Here is a 15,772-nt window from a genome sequence, read left to right as displayed (position 1 = left end):
ATAATTCTTCAATATTAACCAATTGGCATGATCGATTAGGACATCCTGGTTCAACAATGATGCGAAGAATTATAGAAAATACACATGGTCATCCATTGAAAGACCAGAAGATCTTTCAGAATAATAAGTTTCAATGTAAAGCATGTTCTCTTGGAAAACTTATTATAAGACCATCACCAGCCAAAATCCAAACTGAATCACCAATGTTTCTTGAACGTATTCAGGGTGATATTTGTGGACCAATCCATCCACCATGTGGACCATTCAGATACTTTATGGTATTGATTGATGCCTCCAGCAGATGGTCACATGTATGTTTATTGTCAACTCGAAATGTTGCATTTGCAAGATTACTTGCTCAAATAATAAAATTGAGGAATCAATTTCCCGATTATACAATCAAGAAAATTAGACTTGATAATGCTGGTGAATTTACTTCCCAGACTTTCAATGATTATTGTATGTCTATGGGAATCATTGTTGAGCATCCTGTTGCTCATGTACATACTCAAAATGGATTGGCTGAATCATTGATTAAACGTCTGCAAATGATTGCTAGACCAATGATTATGAAAACAAAGCTCCCTATTTCTATATGGGGACATGCAATTTTACATGCTGCTTCATTAATTCGCATCAGACCAAGTGCATATCATAAATACTCCCCATTGCAGCTTGCATTTGGTAAAGAACCAGACATTTCTCATCTGAGAATTTTTGGATGTATGGTGTATGTGCCTATTGCACCACCTCAACGAAAGAAAATGGGACCTCAAAGAAAGATTGGAATTTATATTGGTTATGATAGTCCATCGATCATTCGATATCTTGAACCACAGACAGGCGACGTGTTCACAGCACGTTTTGCTGATTGTCATTTTAATGAGGAAATCTTCCCAATGTTAGGGGGAGAACAGAAACATACCGAAAAAGAAATTACATGGTATGTATCATCATTGTTACATCTGGATCCAAGAACAAAACAATGTGAAAAAGATGTACAGCAAATTGTGCACTTGCAAAGAATAGCAAATCAAATACCAGATGCATTTGCAGACACAAAAGGGGTAACTAAATCATATATACATGCTGCAAATGCCCCTGCTCGAATTGAAATTCCGAAGAAACAAATTGAAGATAGTCATGATGTCATTAAACGCCTGAAGCGTGGAAGGCCAGTTGGTTCCAAGGATAAAAATCCTCGAAAAAGAAAATTCATAGAGAAACACAATGATCACAAAATAGAGAATGATGTTCCTGAAGAAACACATAATGATCACAAAATAGAGAATGATGTTCCTGAAGAAACACATGATGATGAAAATGTTTTGTCAGAACCACAAACTGACGAGAATCATGAAATCTCTATCAATTATATTAATACTGGAAAAATATGGAACCGAAAAGATATAGAAGAAATTGATGATATATTTTCTTATAATGTGGCAATCGACATCATAAATGATAATGAAGATCATGAACCAAAATCTTTTGGTGAATGTAAAAATCGGCAGGATTGGATAAAATGGAAAGATGCCATCCAGGTTGAATTGGATTCGCTAAATAAACGTAATGTTTTTGGACCTATAGTCCTTACACCTGAAGGTGTAAAACCTGTTGGATACAAATGGGTTTTTATTCGAAAGCGAAATGAGAAAAATGAAATAGTAAGATATAAAGCTCGACTTGTTGCACAAGGTTTTTCTCAAAGGCCTGGAATTGATTATGAAGAAACGTATTCTCCTGTGATGGATGCAATTACGTTTCGGTATTTGATTAGCTTGGCAGTATCTGAAAATTTAGAAATGCGTCTTATGGATGTTGTTACAGCCTACTTATATGGATCACTTGATAGTAATATATATATGAAAATCCCTGAAGGATTTAAGATGCCTGAAGCACAAAGTTCAAAACCCAGAGAATGTTATTCTGTGAAATTACTAAGATCATTATATGGGTTGAAGCAATCCGGCAGAATGTGGTATAATAGGCTAAGTGATCACTTGATGAAAAAGGGATATGTAAATAATTCAATATGCCCTTGTGTTTTCATTAAGAAAACAACATCCGGATGCGTAATTATTGCTGTATATGTTGATGATTTAAACATCATTGGAACAAATAAGGAAATTCAAGAAGTTGTGTCATACTTGAAAGAAGAATTTGAAATGAAGGATCTTGGAAAAACCAAGTATTGTCTGGGTTTACAAATTGAACAAAAAGAATGTGGAATATTTGTTCACCAGACAAATTATACAGAAAAGATCCTTAAACGTTTTAATATGGACAAATCAAATCCTTTAAGTACTCCAATGGTTGTTAGATCATTAAACATAGAAAAGGATCCATTCCGTCCATGTGAAGATGATGAAGATATTCTTGGTCCAGAAGTACCATATCTAAGTGCTATCGGTGCCCTTATGTATCTTACAAATTGTACAAGGCCTGATATATCTTTTGCCGTAAATTTATTGGCAAGATTTAGCACATATCCAACAAAGAGACATTGGAACGGAATTAAACATATATTCCGTTATCTACGAGGAACGACAGACTTGGGACTTTTGTATTCAAAAGATGCTAATCCAAGTATAATTGGTTATGCCGATGCTGGATACTTATCTGATCCACACAAAGCACGTTCTCAAACTGGATATGTATTTACTCGTGGAGGCACTGCAATTTCTTGGCGTTCACAGAAACAAACACTTGTAACAACTTCATCAAATCATGCCGAGATTATTGCACTACATGAAGCAAGCCGTGAATGTGTGTGGTTAAAATCAATGACTCAACATATCCAAATCTCATGCGGATTATCATTCGACGAGAAGCCTGTGATACTATATGAAGATAATGCTGCATGTGTTGCTCAAATGAAAGAAGGATACATAAAAAGCGACAGAACTAAACATATTCCTCCTAAGTTCTTCGCATTCACCAAGGAGCTTGAGAAGAATAAATGTATTGATGTTCGTCACATTCAATCAAGTGAAAACTCATCAGATCTCTTCACAAAGGCACTTCCTACGACAATATTCAGAAAGCACATATATAATATTGGGATGCGCAATCTACGAAATTTGTGAAGAATTGTTCGTGTCAACATGAGGGGGAGTTTACGTGACTGCACTCTTTTTCCCTTACTATGGTTTTTATCCCAATGGGTTTTTCCTAGTAAGGTTTTTAACGAGGCAGTATAAAAACACGTAATGTATACAATCATTATGATCATCATCACAAGGGGGAGTGTTGAAAAATTATTTAAAAATGTGATAAATATTTGTGTTGAAAATGTGAATGTTGAATGTTGAAAATTAGGTAAAATTAGGTGTTGAATATTGAAAATTAGTGTGTGATGATGTAGGTAATGATGTATTTTATTTTTGGATTATTTGTAAAAATTTTCTATAAATAGATCTCTCATTTGTGAAGAAAATCACAATTGAGTTGAGAGAAAAATATTATAAAGTGTGTAGTGTGATAATTTTAAGAGTTTGAGATTTTTACTTTTTACCGTAAATTTTTACTTTTTCACAACATATATTTGTTTTTTATTATTTATTTGTTTGTTTGTTTTCTCGTCAAATAATGGAAAATTTGACCGTAAAGTTCAATTTGAAACCTTTTCTAATATACTGACAAAAGAGAGACAAAATTTCTTATATTACTTACATTTATTATAAATATTTATTTTACTTTTAACAGTATTGTGTATCAGTATCACAAAGATTGTCGAAAAGGAAATTTTAGCTGTAAATTCATGGATACGGCTGCCGCTGAAAGTGTGCTATTTTTATAATGATATCAAACACAATACGTAGTAAAGAGAACTTTCCCAGACTCAAATAGGAGGTGACTATTTGAGAACGATGATTCAATGGTGCCATCCTCTTCTTCCAAAAAATCCAGGTCCATACGTGTAGTTAAAAACTAATATTTTTGACTTTTCACTTTATATTACATAACATTTCTTCACAACATAACAAAATAAAATATTATTTTTGACATAAAAAAATAATAATTGTGTAATATATGTTGATTTGTCTTTGTGAGTCGTGCATCCATTGCGAAGGGAGATGGTTGATGTATGGCTCTAATCTCCTCTGCGAGTCGTGCATCCATTGCGAAGGGAGATGGTTGATGTATGGCTCTAACCACTGCCAAGGGCGTCTGATTTGATCAACCAAAATGTGCAAACACGTGAGTTGAGGGATACACTTTGAGAAAGACTTTTATGGCCAACAATACTTCTGCAATGGGTGCTGCACAACCACTTATTCCAATTTTTAAAGGAGAAGGCTATGAATTCTGGAGTATTCGTATGAAGACTCTGCTCAAATCTCAAGATCTTTGGGACTTGGTAGAACATGGGTTTACCGATCATGACGAAGAAAGCAGGTTGAGGGAGAATAGAAAGAGAGATTCAAAGGCATTGGTAATTATGCAGCAGGCTGTTCATGATTGCATCTTCTCAAGAATCGCATCTGCGACCACGTCAAAGCAAACATGGTCAATTCTGCAGAAGGAATTTCAAGGTGATTAAAAAATCATCGTGGTGCGGCTGCAGTCACTTCGACGAGACTTTGAAACATTGATAATGAACAAGGGAGAATCAATTGCTGATTTTTTGTCAAGAGCAATGGCAATAATCAGTCAAATGCGATCTTACAGAGAGAAGATTACTGACCAGACCATCGTTGAAAAGGTATTGAGAATTTTAACTCCAAAATTTGATCATGTTGTCGCTGCAATAGAAGAATCTAAAGATTTGTCAGTTTTTTCATTTGATGAACTAATGGGGTCTTTGCAAGCACATGAGTCAAGAATTAACAGGTCACTTGAAAAACATGAAGAAAAGGCATTTCAAGTGAAGGAGGCAGTCTCAAAACTTGGAGAAATTGAAATCTCAACAACTAGAGGCCGTGGAAGAGGAGGATTTCGTGGTCATGGTCATGGTCGTGGTCGAGGTTTTGGTAGAAGACGAGGCAGAGGTAGATTCGACTGGCAATCGAAGTACACCAGTGAGCAAAGAACTAACAAGAATGGTGTTCAATGCTATCAGTGCAAGGGATATGGGCATGTAAAAGCTTATTGTCCAAACAAAGACCAGCAAGTGAATTATGTGGCAGAGAATGAAGAGGAAAGTAAGCTTTTTATGGTTCATTCTAATAATGACAATAATTCAAGTGGTGTGTGGTTTGTAGATAGCGGTTGTTCAAACCATATGACAGGCACAAAATCCATGTTTAAAGAGCTTGATGAGACACAAAAGCTGAAGGTGCAGCTTGGGAATGGTAAATGTGTGCAAGTTGAAGGGAAAGGTACAGTAGGCATTGAAACCACCAATGGTAAAATAAAGCTACTGCACAATGTTCAATTTGTACCTGATTTGGGATATAATTTGCTTAGTGTTGGACAATTAATGTCATGTGGATATTCTATTTCCTTTGATAATGGTGCATGTGTTATTAATGAAAAGAATTCTGGAAATACGTTGATCACCATCAACATGAAGCAAAACAAAATGTTCCCACTGGAAGTTTCAAGCATTGAGAATTTTGTTCCTGTTGTTGATGGAAAAGTTGACTCAATTCTATGGCATTTGCGATATGGGCATCTCAACATCAAAGGTCTGAGATTATTAAGTGATAAAGGTATGGTTTTTGGATTGCCTAAGATTGGTTCTATCAGTTTATGTGAAGGATGCATATATGGAAAACAAACTAGAAAGTCTTTTCCTGTTGGAAAGGGTTGGAGAGCTTCAAAGTGTCTTGAATTAATTCATGCCGTTTTATGTGGGCCTATGCAGACTAAATCTTTTGGTGGGAGTCGTTATTTCTTGCTTTTTACTGATGATTATAGTCGCATGAGTTGGGTTTATTTTTTAGAAAACAAGTCTGAAGCATATGAGAAATTCAAGAACTTTAAAGTTAAAGTTGAGAAACAAAGTGAATCTTGCATCAAAGTCCTTCGCACAAATAGGGGTGGAGAATTTGTGTCAAAATAGTTTAATATTTTCTGTGAAGAAAATGGCATTCATAGGGAATTGACAGCTCTTTACACTCCGGAGCAAAACGGCATCGCTGAACGTAAGAATCGGACTGTTGTAGAGATGACCATAAGTTTATTGCAAGCAAAAAAGCTTTCAAATGATTTGTGGGCTGAAGCTGTGGCAACATCAGCATATTTATTGAATATATCTCCAACAAAAGCTGTCATGAATTGAACCCCATTCGAAGCTTGGCGTGGCACAAAGCCGTCTGTAAGTCATTTAAGAGTCTTCGGTTGTATAGCTTATGCTTTGGCGAGTTCTCAATTTCGTCAAAAACTTGATGAAAAATCTGAAAAATGCATTTTTATTGGTTATTGCACTGAATCTAAATCATATAGATTATACAACCCTCTGGAAGTTTTTGGTGAGAAGAGATGTAGTTTTTGATGAAAATGCAAGTTGGGATTGCAATGAAAAAGTGCACGAACATATTCCTTGGATCAATGAAATATATTCAAATGAAATTCAAGAGCCAACTTCAACAAATTCTCCAGCTAGTTCTTCTACAGCTTCTCCAATTTCATCATCCTCAACATCATCAAATTCTCCCGACACATCACAAAGTCGAAGCTCTTCGGATGAGATACTGCAGAAAAGGTTTAGATCTTTGACTGATATATATGAATCATGTCACTTTGCTCTTACTGTTTCAGATCCTATTTCATATGAAGAAGCAGCTGAAACTGAAGAGTGGCAGAGAGCAATGATGGATGAATTGGCAGCAATCCAAAAGAATGAGACATGGGAGATGGTGGATTTACCGGAAGGAAAAAATGTAATTGGTTTGAAATGGATTTTCAAGACAAAATTTGGTGCAGATGGTAGCATACAAAAGCATAAAGCTCGGCTTGTGGCTAAAGGATATGCACAACATTATGGCATTGATTTTGAAGAAACATTTTCTCCGGCAGCTCGTTTTGAAACAGCGAGAATTATCTTGGCATTAGCTGCTCAATTAAAATGGAATGTGTATCAATTTGATGTTAACTCTGCATTTTTCAATGGAAATTTGCAAGAAGAGGTTTATGTAACACAACCAGAAGGTTTCATTGTTGAAGGCAAAGAAACAAAAGTGTACAGGTTGAGAAAGGCGCTTTATGGATTGAAGCAAGCGCCTCGGGCATGGTATAGCAAAATTGATGCATATTTTAAGAGAAATGGTTTTATGAGAAGTGAAAATGAGCCCACTTTGTATGTGAAGAAAGAAGGTAAAAATGATTTTATCATTGTTTGCCTTTATGTTGATGATATCATTTACACAAGCTCCTCTAATTCTCTTGTGGGTGAGTTTAAAGCAATTATGATGGATGAATTCGAAATGTCGGACATGGGTTTACTACATTATTTTCTTTGACTTGAAGTTCAACAAGCAAAAGATGGGATTTTTATGTCGCAACAAAAATATGCCAATGATCTCTTTAAGAAATTTGGCATGATGAATTGTAAACCTACTGCCACTCTAATGAATATCAATGAAAAATTGCAGCATGAAGATGGGGCAGAGATGGATGATCCAAAAAAGTTTAGGAGCTTGGTTGGAGGTTTGATTTATCTAACACACACTCGACCCGATATTGCATTTTCTGTTGGTATGATTTCCAGGTTTATGCAACATCCCTCGAAGATTCATTTTGGAGCAGCAAAGCGGGTCTTGCGTTACATTGCTGGAACAATGGAATATGGCATTTGGTACTCAAAAGTTTCTGATTTCAGATTATGTGGCTTCACAGATAGTGATTGGGCAAGTTCCTTGGATGATAGGAGAAGTGTTTCAGCAAGTATTTTTACTCTTGGATCTGGAGTAATCACTTGGAGCTCAAAGAAGCAAGCCACAGTAGCATTATCTTCCTCAAAGGCTTAATACATCGCAGCCACTGCAGCAGCGTGTCAAGTCATTTGGTTGAGGAGAATGTTAGCTGAACTTCAACAAGAACAAGAAGGACCAACAGAGATTTTCTGTGATAACAAAGCAGCAATCTTTATGACAAAAAATCCAGAATTTCACTCCCGAACAAAGCATATCGATATTTGTTTCCATTTTATTCGTGATTTGGTTGCAAAGGAGGAGATAATGTTGAAGTATTGTAACACTCATGAGCAACTAGCAGATTTATTGACGAAGTCCTTGCCAAAAGAGAAGTTTGTCCACTTTAGAGCTTTCCTTGGTGTGTGCAACATTGAATCAAGGGGGAGTATTGAAGAATGAGTCAAAGTTTATTTAGTTTACGTGTCATGTTAGTGACTCAAGTTTATTGCTTAGTCAATTTGGTTAAGATTTAGTAGATCTCATAGTTGGATAAGGGGATTAGTGGCTTAGTGGTTAATATTTGTTTTTATTTGTTTTACTCTGTTTCTATAAATAGCAATGTAAATGTTTCTTTAATTAATTAAGTTGAGGTTCACGTAAACATCAGTGTGTCTTTGTCCTCTTCTTTATTACACTTACTTTCTGCCTAATTGATACCCCTGTAAGAGCCCGAGTCATGGATGACCCGGGATATCAGATGGATTCCCAAATCAGGGTCAATCTGCAGGGTGGATTCTTCTGAAGCCGGGCAGCTGCATGCCCGGGCTCTACTCCCCGGGCAACCAGACACCTGGGCTCTTATATAAGCCCCCAGTAGGCATTCTAACCGGGCCACCTCGATATGAGCACCGCACTCGAGTACACTAGTAGGGTAGGGTGTGGGCGTCCGTCCTATCTCTGACACCGATCCAAGTGGTTGACAAAATCAGACAGGCGAGATGTGACTAGTGTGAGATTGGACATGTCAGAATATAGAGTATGCTCAACCGCTCTACTATAATTAGTAGGTAGCACGAAGAACGAGGTCATCATTACATTCTCCTACTATAAATATCAGGTTCATTCTACATTTAAACACAGGTGCACACACCTATTTATACCAGCAGCAATATTTTCTCTAAAGAGCTTCCTCTTTTACACCTGCTGACTTAAGCATCGGAGTGGCCACGCCGGACACCCCTCCGGCGCACATTCACGAGTTCATTTCATTGTGTGCAGGTTACAGCTGAAGCCATATTACAGATATATATCTCCTTGTTCTTATTCCCTTCATTATCTTGATAGCAGATCCGGTGGAGCACTCGACCCGGCTCATCCATTTCACCAGGATCGCATCATTGGCGCCGTCTGTGGGAATTTGAGCTCAAGACGTAGATATGGTTTCCATTCAAAAATAAGTCCGACCAGCTCGGCACTCAGATCTTATATGTGGATTTTATATGGGCTCAAAGCTAAGCGGCTATCTAGGATTGGCGTGGAAGAGTATTTGCTATGCGCTCAGCAGCATAGAGCTATATTAGTCACCTAATTTAGCTCAACCAGAGAAGTTTCACTCTATCGGAAATGAATTCAGATTCAGTATTTCCAGGTTAGTGATTTGGTTTTTAATAAAACTAATACAGCAGGAAAAGCAAAATCTTGAAAGTCCGGGAGATTTGAGGCCCCGACACATTATCTTAAGCCCGAGAGATTTGAGGCCCCGACACATTATCTTAAGCCTGGGAGATTTGAGGCCCCGGCACCATATATTGAAAGTCCGGGAGATTTTAGGCCCCGACACATTATCTTAAGCCCGGGAGATTTGAGGCCCCGACACCATATATTGAAAGTCCGAGAGATTTGAGGCCCCGACACATTATCTTAAGCCCGGGAGATTTGAGGCCCCTGCACCATATATTGAAAGTCCGGGAGAGCCCAGGGTTCTCAAACCTGGCCCGGGGCTCCGCACCTTGACCATTCCCAAGTCCCGGGACATGTTCGCCGGCCCAAGGCTCCGTACCTTGGTTATTTATAAGCCCAGGGTTCTCAAACTTGGCTCGGGGCTCCGCACCTCGACCATTCTCAAGTCCCGGGACATGTTCCCCGGCCCAAGGCTCCGCACCGTGGGTATTTATGAGCCCAGGGTTCTCAAACCTGGCTCGGGGCTCCGCACCTTGACCATTCCCAAGTCCCGGGACATGTTCCCCGGCCCAAGCCCCCGCACCTTGGTTATTTATAAGCCAAGGGTTCTCAACCCTGGCTCGGGCTCCGCACCTCGACCACTCTCAAGTCCCGGGACATGTTCCCCGGCCCAAGGCTCCGCCCCTTGGGTATTTATAGGCCCAGGGTTCTCAAACCTGGCTCGGGCTCCGCACCTCGCCCACTCTCAAGTCCCGGGACATGTTCCCCGGCCCAAGCCCCCGCACCTTGGTTATTTATAAGCCAAGGGTTCTCAAGCCTGGCTCGGGCTCCGCACCTCGACCACTCTCAAGCCCCGGGACATGGTGCCCGGCCCAAGGCTCCGCACCTTGGTTATTGGTGAGCCCAGGGTTCTCAAACCTGGCTCGGGCTCCGCACCTCGACCCCTCTCAAGTCCCGGGACATGCTCCCCGGCCCAAGGCTCCGCACCTTGGTTTTTTATAAGCCACGGGTTCGCAAACCTGCCTCGGGCTCCGCACCTCGACCACTCTCAAGTCCCGGGACATGTTCCCCGGCCCAAGGCTCCGCACCTTGGTTATTTATAAGTCCAGAGATCCGTACCCTGGCTCGGGGCTCCGTACCTCGACCATTCATGAAGGCCAGGGCTCCGCACCCTGGTTATTTATTAAGTCCAAGGATCCGTACCCTGGCTCGGGGCTCCATACCTCAACCATTTCGAGCCCGGGAGACACGAGGCCCCGACATCTTATCTCAAGTCCATGAGACACGAGACTCCGGCTCCTCATCCCATCTCTGTGAAACATGAAGCCCCCGATGCTTTTATAAAACCAGATTGATCATCTCTTTGGGAATCCAAGCATGACTAATCGGGACAGCGAGTATGACTCTAGCCCGACTATTTAAGGGATGTGTGAGATGGATTCCCAAATCAGGGTCAATCTGCAGGGTGGATTCTTCTGAAGCCGGGCAGGTGCAAGCCCGGGCTCTACTCCCCGGGCAACCAGACGCCTGGGCTCTTATATAAGCCCCCGGTAGGCATTCTAACCGGGCCACCTCGATATGAGCACCGCACTCGAGTACACTAGTAGGGTAGGTTGTGGGCGTCCGTCCTATCTCTGACACCGATCCAAGTGGTTGACAAAATCAGACAGGAGAGATGTGACGAGTGTGCGATTGGACATGTCAGAATATAGAGTATGCTCAACCGCCCTACTATAATTAGTAGGTAGTACGAAGAACGAGGTCATCATTACATTCTCCTACTATAAATATCATGTTCATTCTACATTTAAACACAGGTGCACACACCTATTTATACCAGCAGCAATATTTTCTCTAAAGAGCTTCCTCTTTTACACCTGCTGACTTAAGCATCGGAGTGGCCACGCCGGACACCCCTCCGGCGCCCATTCACGAGTTCATTTCATTGTGTGCAGGTTACAGCTGAAGCCATATTACAGAGATATATCTCCTTACTCTTATTCTCTTCATTATCTTGATAGCAGATCCGGTGGAGCACTCGACCCGGTTCATCCATTTCACCAGGACCGCATCACTAATATTCTTCTTCTCCAACAGAAAGACCACCTTATTTCTCTCAATCCAAGCAGATTAATACAAAAAGTTTGTGGTCCTCATTGGTGAAATTCTCAAAAACCCAACTAAAAAGATCTTCGAAGGAGCCTACTCGAAAAGAACTTAAGAGGCCATAATGTTGTGTCGTCTTCAGGAGCATTAATGTCGCAAAGAGGGAAAAATATAGGTGTCTTAACTCCTCACAGAACCAAGTTAACGGTCACTGGGAGAGCTTTAGCCAAATCTCGCCAAAAATGAATCTTGACTTTACTATGACTTTTCAGTTTCCACATTCCCTGTAGCGACCCGGATAAACCACAAGATAGGCCAATATTACTACCTGCCTCATCACTGGTATCTGCGAGATGATAGCCTGATTTTACGGTATATTCTCCTTCAGTGTCGTAATGCCAGAAGAGCTTATCTTCCCTTTTCATAAAACCTGTAGGGATACGTAAAAGTTCCCAGTGATATACTTCACATAAAGTGAGTCGGATCTAATACCAATCCCATTCTTCATTGAGGATCATCAAGTCACGAACACCCATGTGAACCTGGTTTGGGTATGTATGTGTAATAAGCCTGAAAAGTTTAGGACGCAACCACCACGGGTCCTTGAAAACACATGCACTTGCTGCCCAGATGCTACCCTCCATTGCAACCCATTCCTTAGTAACTCTCTACCCCATATCATGTTGGAGTAACGTTTTTTCGGACCCAAGACGTAATATAAATTCTAAAATTTTTGTTTTGGATTTTCTAATCAGGTCCACAATTAGAGGCTTTGTTCTTCGTATAGATCGTAATAGAAATCCACATGAAATTTGCGTTGAGATGATCAATCGTCGGAATCTTAGAATTTTGGAAACGTTGCATAGAGATGATCGTAATAGATTTTTTTTAAAAAAAAGACGGTTTGACATATTTTTCAATCAATTTGTATCCGATAAAGAGGATAATATGTCATTGATTTTGAATTAAAATTTGATATACGAAGTAATACATTTATGTGTATTTATGTTTCGAGATAATATTTTAATGTGTATATTCGTCATTAACAATTTGACATTTTTTAAACATTGGCTCCTAGGCAACTAGATGCGAAACAATATGGTTGTTAAGTGATGAGATTTATGAGACAAATTACTGCAGGAGTTGCAACTATCGAGGGGGATTCACTACGATCGATAATAATATTATGTTGCTTATCTCAAATAATTATAAATTATCTACTTATCATTTTCCGAATTGGCCTGTTTTTAATTTGAACTTATGGGATTGGGTTTTATTTTCTGGTCACAAGGAGGGTAATGCCCCTTAGGAAGTCAAGATTTGTGAGAATACTATTGACCCCAAATTTCTTGTTCGCTTGGTAACTTTGAATACATATGCCTTTTGTTGACATCATCTCAAAGTAATATCTGAAATGAGATCTTATCTTCTCAACATTTTGACAATTTTAAAAAGTAGAATGTTGCATTAACATCAGCATTCCAGTTTTCTTGGTTCAACTTTGGATCACTATATAAGGATTTTTGATTTTAAATCTGATAGTGGCTTATGAGTAGGTATGGATATGAGTTGTCATTTAATGTTTCTTTATTATTTATTTATTCTTGTTTGGTTGTGTTGGTCTCACTTGCGGTAATTTGAAATAATAAAACCTGAAAACAAAGAATAAACTGGACACCGAGATTTACGTGGAAAACTTAAGACTCGAGTTGAGAAAGAGGGCTAGGCGAAAACCCCTAAAAATTATTAGGGTAAAAATCACGGGCAAGATGAAAAGAATTTCCACTATAATATTTTGTGGTGTACAACTCACTCACTGTGTTTCCAAAGAGAACACACACTCTCTTAATAGAGGAGAACAAACACCTCACAAATATTATATAATGTTATAAGATGAGAGAAAACTTGAAGAAATGATAATTTCAGAATGAAGAGGGGGCTCTATTTATAGAGCCTCCTGTCAGTGTGAAACCGCGTTTAAAATGCGTACCTATTCAGTTTCAAATTTTGCTGCCAGCCTTGTGTATTTAATGCACAATTGACTTTGCCTACCGACATTTCTCCCAATAGGAGATTTGATTGAGAATCAAACACATCTCCAAACATCATTTCAATCTTGCCATTACCTGCTGCTTACGTTTCTACTAGGCCACTTGAGAATCTACACCACTCAAACTTATTAGTGTTTACTGGCTTGGTCAGAAAATCAGCTATGTTATCCTTTGTATGGATTTTCTGCATATCCACACTTCCTTCCTCTACTACTTCTCGCACAAAGTGAAATTGGACTCCAATGTGTTTAGTGGTGAAATGAAAGGCTGGATTCCTTGCGATGTGCAAGGCACTCTGACTATCACAAAACAAAGGAACATTCTCTTGTTTGTGTCCGATTTCCTCCAATAACCTTTTAATCCATATTGACTCCTTGCAAGCTTGAGTAGCTGCCATGTATTCTGCCTCTGTTGTAGATAACGCCACAAATGTTTGCAGTTTTGAAACCCATCTTACTGCTCCCCTGCAAGTGTAAACACATAACCAGTAGTATATTTCCTCTTATCAGAATCACCTGTATAATCTGAATCGACATAGCCACTGAGTGTAAAATCCGATCCTCCATAACATAATGCAGCATTCGAGGTACCCTTAATATATCAAAGGATCCTCTTAACAGTGCTCCAATGCTCTCGTCCAGGATTCGCCATATACCTACTAACTGCTCTCACTGCTTGAGCAATGTCCGGTCATATACAGATCATGGCGAACATCAAACTTCCCACTGCTGATGCATATGGTACTCGAGACATCTCCATCTTCTCTGTTTCACTGCTAGGACACATCTCGGAGGATAACATGAAGTTAACAGGAAGAAGGGTCGATATTAGCTTACTATCTTGCATGTTGAAGAGTTGCAAAACTTTCTTCAAATAATTTTTCTGGGAAAGCCAAATCTTTCTGTTACTTATGTCTCGGTGAACTTGCATCCCTAGAATCTTGTTTGCTGGTCTCAAGTCGTTCATATCAAATTCCCGAGCTAACTGTGCCTTCAATTCTTAGACCTGATCTTTTTTGGGACCTGCTACCAACATGTCGTCCACATACAACAGCAAAATGATATAATCATCACCAGACCTTTTGAAATATGTACAAAGGTCTGCACTCAATCTGTTGTATCCAAGGCTCATGATATAGGAATCAAATCTCTTGTACCAACACCTCGGCGCCTGTTTGAGACCGTACAGAGGTTTGTTCAACTTGCAAACCAAGTTCGCTTTGTCTTTTTCCGCAAAACCTTCTGGCTGAAGCATATAGATTTCTTCTTCAAGATCTCCATGAAGAAATGTTGTTTTCACATCTAGCTGTTCTAGATGTAGGTCAAACACCGCACACAATTCCAACACTACTCTGACTGTTGTAAGCCGAACCACAGGAGAAAATATCTCATTGAAGTTAATGCCTTCTTTCTGAGCATACCTTTTTACCACCAACCTAACACGATACCGCTCCACTTGGTTATTGCCATCACGCTTGATCTTATAGACCCATCTATTTCCAATGGCTTTCCTCTCTCATGTTAATGTAACAAGATCCCAAGTTTTATTCATGTCTAATGCCTCCAACTCTTCTTGCATTGCTATCATCCACAAAGATACATCCGAGCTTTGAGTAGCCTCATGAAAACTCGATGGATCACCATTCTCTGATAATAGACAATATGCAATATTGATTTCAGTGACATAATCTGAAAGCCAACCTGGTGGTCTTCTGTCTCGAGTTGACTACATCACATTGGAAACTTCAAACTCAACATGTTCTTGTTCTTCGTGCTCTGGTACTGCTTCACAAGAAACTTGACCTTCGTCCGTCTTATTTTCCACCTGAAATATAGTAGTTTCTGAATTCAGTGTGCCTTTGTCTCCCTTTATTTTTTATTCCTCGAAGATAACATCCCTGCTGATGACAAGCTTGTGAACAGTAGGATCCCACAAGTAAAACCCTTTACTCCATCAGCATAACCCAAGAAGATACATTTTCTGGATTTCGAATCGAACTTCGATCTTTCTTGCTCATTGTACAGAACGTACACATGACTTCCAAATGTATGCAAATGAGAATAATCTGTCGGCTTCCCAGTCTATCTCCATCGGAGTCTTCAGATCAATCGCCACTGAAGGAGAACGATTGAT

This window comes from Primulina huaijiensis, chromosome 14, assembly GCF_012295235.1.
Source record: "Primulina huaijiensis isolate GDHJ02 chromosome 14, ASM1229523v2, whole genome shotgun sequence".
Taxonomy (NCBI): Eukaryota; Viridiplantae; Streptophyta; class Magnoliopsida; order Lamiales; family Gesneriaceae; genus Primulina; species Primulina huaijiensis.
The sequence above is the reverse complement of the archived record's forward strand: the minus strand, read 5'-3'. Positions refer to the sequence as shown.